The sequence below is a fragment of the Bubalus kerabau genome, chromosome 3 (assembly GCF_029407905.1).
Source record: "Bubalus kerabau isolate K-KA32 ecotype Philippines breed swamp buffalo chromosome 3, PCC_UOA_SB_1v2, whole genome shotgun sequence".
NCBI classification, from domain to species: Eukaryota; Metazoa; Chordata; class Mammalia; order Artiodactyla; family Bovidae; genus Bubalus; species Bubalus kerabau.
Window position 1 is genome coordinate 187,530,078 of NC_073626.1, and position 4,999 is coordinate 187,535,076.

Consider the following 4,999-nt stretch of genomic DNA (forward strand, 5'->3'; position numbering starts at 1 on the left):
TAAAAAGTTAAAACTAATCTGTATTCATTGCAAAGCCTCTGAAAGTACAGCTATGCAGATGAAGGGTAAAATACCTATATTACCTCCCAAAGATAGCCGTTATTAATATCTTACTACACATGCTTCTCGTTTTTTCTATAAATAAAAAGTTAACTATGAAACATACTATTTTATGACCTGCTTTTTAATGCTATGCTTTGAGTGTCTCTCCATGTGATCAATATTCTCTCAAGCCAAGTTTTTTTCCACTTTTTACATATTTTTATTTTCATTAATTAATACCAAAGTATAACTGATTGACAATATTGTGTTAGTTTCTGGCGTTAGGTGATTTAGCATACATACATATATACTTTTTTTAATATTCTTTTCCCTTACAGGTTATTACGAAACACTGACTGTTGTTTCCTGTTCTGCACAGTAGGTCCTTGCTGGTTACCTACCTCATGTTCAGTAGTGTGTATATGTTAATCTCAAACTCCTGATTTATCCCTCCCCCTCTTTTCCCCCATGAGTTGCTTTGCAATGTCTGTGGGTCTGTTTCTGTTTTATAAAAAAATTTATTTGTATCGCTTTAAGATTCTATATGTAGATGATATCATATGATATTTGTCTTTCTCTGTCAAACCAAGTTTTTTTCTAATGGGTGTATTTAATGGTCTGTGCTGCTTGCATTTACCGCCATGCATTTAAATCCTCACATAGCTCATTTATATTCTTTCTTTGTTATCTACAACCTTGTAAGTGTGTCTTAATTCAGCTGTCCGGTTGTTTATTTAGGATCACTTTATTCGGAAACTATGCGGGCTGAAGCTGTTTTAAAGCCTTTGATTTGCAGTGCCCGTCGCCTTCCATAAATGGGAACCCACTGCAGGCTGCCCAAGGCAGGATGTTTCCGACAGGTCCCCTTTGCCTCAAGGTTTTGCAAGAGCAGCTTCTTATCCAGAGAGCATCAGCGGCGTTTCCCTCATAGGAACCTTCAGAGACAGAGGAGATGTGTCTGGTCCAGGTTGCTCTTCAGAGGCAGAGTTGCCCAGATGACCTTTTGAAGTCCCTTCCGGAACTGATCTACGGTTGCAGTAACAGGAAGACAAACCATAAGACTATGCTTTCAGGCATCACGTCTATAGTTGGTTACTGGAGAAGTTTCTCTGACCATGTAGACCACCTGAAGCCACAAGGAGGAGATGCAGCGTTCTCTCCCGAGCGTGCAGCGGCTCTTGGTGCTGCCTCTCCAGCGGCCACTGACCTTTGATGATCATTTCTTCTCTTCCTTTGGGAGGGTAAGAGGGAGGGAATGCTGTCTGAGTGGGGGTGGGTGGGAGAAGGGACGGACCGTGCAGCCTGCGTCAAGGTTAGCTTTGACGTGTGGCTGGAAGGGCCAAGGCCCCTGGGAGCATCTTCAAAGACCCCGTCCTTGGAGATCCCAGTTCAGGAGTCAGGTTCCCCTGAGGCCCACAGAGACAGGGTTCTGACATGAATGTGCTTAGACGCTTTAACCGCTGAGCTACCAGAGAATCTCACTTCCAAGGGTAGCCACCTCAAAAGGTATGTTGTTGTTTAGTCACTAAGCTGTGTCCAACTCTGCAACCACATGGGCTGTACCCACCAGGCTCCTCGGTCTGTGAAATTCTCCAGGCAAGCATACTGGACTGGGTTGTCATTTCCTTCTCCAGGGGATCTTCCCAGACCAGGGACTGAACCCTCATCTCCTGCATTGGCAGGTGGATTCTTTACCACTGAGTGACCTGGAAAGCCCCCAAAGGTGTGTATACCTCCCCAAATAAGGGAGGGCCATTTTGAAGGGGCAGGGAGGAAGGGTTCTGCAGTGAGCCCCAAAGAGGACCAGTTAGACTCTGAGTTTTCTCAAGGGCTGGAGCAGCCTTGACCATGAGCTCTGGCGTCTGCCCAGGGCTCCAAGGACAGGCTTGGGGAAGACACCTCCAGCAAATCCTTGATTTCCATCCTTTAGACAACCTTTCCAATCCACTTTTCTCAGGGCAGTGCACACACACCTAACCATTGGACTTCCCTGGTGGTCCAGTAGTTGGGGATCCACCTGCCAATGCAGGGGACACAGGTTCAATCACTGGATCAGGAAGATTTCACATGTTGTGGATCAACTAAGCCTGAGCATCACTACTGCGGTACACACACACCCTAGAGTGTGTGCTCTGCCGCGGGAAGGGCCCTGGAGTGAGACGCTCACGCCCTGCCGCCAGAGAGGAGCCCTGGCTCATTGTAATGAGAGAAAGTCCACCGGCAGCAATGAAGACCCAGGGCAGCCAAAACAGAAGGACTCACCCAAGTAAACCAGTCACGGCATGAGCAACCGCCACCAGGTCTGCAAGCCCCCTCTGCTTCTCCTCTATTGGTCCCTGTGTGGCTTTCTGCAAATACTAAGTGTATTAAGAAATACAACAAGGAATTCCCTGGCAGTTCAGCAGTTAGGACTCAGAGCTCTCACTGCTATGAAATGCACACAGTGAAATGATGGTGTCGTTACTGACTCGCACCCCCTCCCCCGATTCAATCATCCCAAGCTGCACAGATCTCTCAATACATTCCTTTCCTCCTGTCCCCACGACCATCATCCACACTTACACAGACCTTATTATCATGGGCCAGGCATCGTTCTTCAGCATTTTAACACTCGTGATTTTGTTTGATACTCACAAGCGCCCAGAGGGGCAAAGCCTCGTGGCCGGGCTCCCCTCTCCAGTCTCTCTCTGGACTCCGCACCATCCTCACGGTTGCCAGAGAGTATGGGTGCCTGTGTGTGGTAGTCGCATTTCCTGTTTTATTTTTTTACAGTTTTGTTTGTTTGTTTTGGCTATGTTGTTTGGCATGTAGCATCTTAGTTGCCTGACCAGGGATCGAACCCATGTCCCCTGCAGTAGAAGCGAGGAGCCCTAACCAATGGGCTGCCAGGGAATACCCTGCGTTTCCTTTTTTAAAGGACATTCAGCCAATAAATCAAATCCCTTACGATTATACAGTAGAAGTGACAAATACATTCAAGGGATTAGATCTGATAGACAGCGTGCCTGAGGAACTACGGACGGAAGTTCGTGACATTGTACAGGAGGCTGTGATCAAGACCATCCTCAAGAAAAAGAAATGCAAAAAAGCAAAATGGTTGTTTGAGGAGACCTTATAAATAGCTGAGAAAAGAAGAGACGCTAAAGGCAAAGGGGAAAAGGAAAGATATACCCATTTGAATGCAGCGTTCCAAAGAATAGCAAGGAGAGATAAGAAAGCCTTCCTCAATGATCAATGCAAAGAAATAGAGGAAAACAATAGAATGGGAAAGACTAGAGATCTCTTCAAGAAAATTAGGGGTACCAAGGGAACATTTCATGCAAAGATGGGCACAATAAAGGACAGAAATGGTATGGACCTAACAGAAGCAGAAGATATTAAGAAGAGCTGCCAAGAATACACAGAAGAACTGTACAAAAAAGATCTTCATGACTCAGATAACCACGATGGTGTGATCACTCACCTAGAGCCAGACATCCTGGAATGTGAAGTCAAGTGGGCCTTAGGAAGCATCACTACGAACAAAGCTAGTGGAGGTGATGGAGTTTCAGTTGAGCTATTTCAAATCGTGAAAGATGATGCTGTGAAAGTGCTGCACTCAATATGCCAGCAAATTTGGAAAACTCAGCAGTGGCCACAGGACTGGAAAAGGTCGGTTTTCATTCCAATCCCAAAGAAAGGCAACGTCAAAGAATGCTCAAACTACCGCATACTTGCACTCATCTCACATGCTAGTAAAATAATGCTCAAAATTCTCCAAGCCAGGCTTCAGAAATATGTGAACCGTGAACTTCCAGATGTTCAAGCTGGTTTTAGAAAAGGCAGAGGAACCAGAGATCAAATTGCCAACATCTGTTGTATCATTGAAAAAGCAAGAGAGCTCCAGAAAAGCATCTACTTCTGCTTTATTGACTATGCCAAAGCCTTTGACTGTGTGGATCACAATAAACTGTGGGAAATTCTTCAAGAGATGGGAATATCAGACCTCCTGACCTGCCTCCTGAGAAATCTGTATGCAGGTCAAGAAGCAACAGTTAGAACTGGACATGGAACAACAGACTGGTTCCAGATTGGGAAAGGAGTATGTCAAGGCTGTATATTGTCACCAAGCTTATTTAACTTATATGCAGAGTACATAACATGAAACGCTGGGCTGGATGAAGCACAAGCTGAAATCAAGATTGTTGGGAGAAATACCAATAACCTCAGATATGCAGATGACACCACCCTTATGGCAGAAAGTGAAAAGGAACTAAAGAGCCTCTTGATGACAGTGAAAGAGGAGAGTGAAAAAGTTAGCTTAAAGCTCAACATTCAGAAAACTAAGACCATGGAATCTGGTCCCATCACTTCATGGCAAATAGATGGGGAAACAATGGAAACTGTGAGAAACTTTGTTTTTGGGCTCCAAAATCATTGCAGATGGTGACTGCAGGCTTGAAATCAAAAGACGTTTGCTTCTTGGAAGAAAAGTTATGACCAACCTAGACAGCATATTAAAAAGCAGAGACATTACTTTGCCAACAAAGATCTGTCTAGTCAAAGTTATGGTTTTTCCAGTGGTCATGTATAGATGTTGGACACTCACGTATGAGAGTTGGACTGTAAAGAAAGCTCAGCACCGAAGAATTGATGCTTTTGAACTGTGGTGTTGGAGAAGACTCTTGAGAGCCCCTTGGACTGCAGGGAGATCCAACCAGTCCATCCTAAAGGAAATCAACCCTGAATATTCATTGGAAGGACTGATGCTGAAGCTGAAACTCCAATACTTTGGCCACTCAGTACGAAGAACTGGCTCATTGGAAAAGACTCAGATGCTGGGAAAGATTGAAGGCAGGAGGAGAAGGGGACGACAGAGGATGAGATGGTTGGATGGTATCACGGACTCGATGGACATGAGTCTGCGTGAACTCCGGGAGTTGGTGATGGACAGGGAGGCCTGGCGTGCTGTGGTCCA

The 4,999-nt window shown here is 45.2% G+C and overlaps 1 non-coding gene across 1 annotated transcript; it reads left to right on the forward strand.

Annotated features, from left to right (window-relative positions):
• Positions 1–1,099: 1,099 nt before the first annotated feature.
• Positions 1,100–1,313, forward strand: LOC129648145 (small nucleolar RNA U3). The gene has a single exon (XR_008712728.1). It is a non-coding gene; the product is annotated as a small nucleolar RNA U3 (small nucleolar RNA).
• The last annotated feature ends 3,686 nt before the right edge of the window (positions 1,314–4,999 follow it).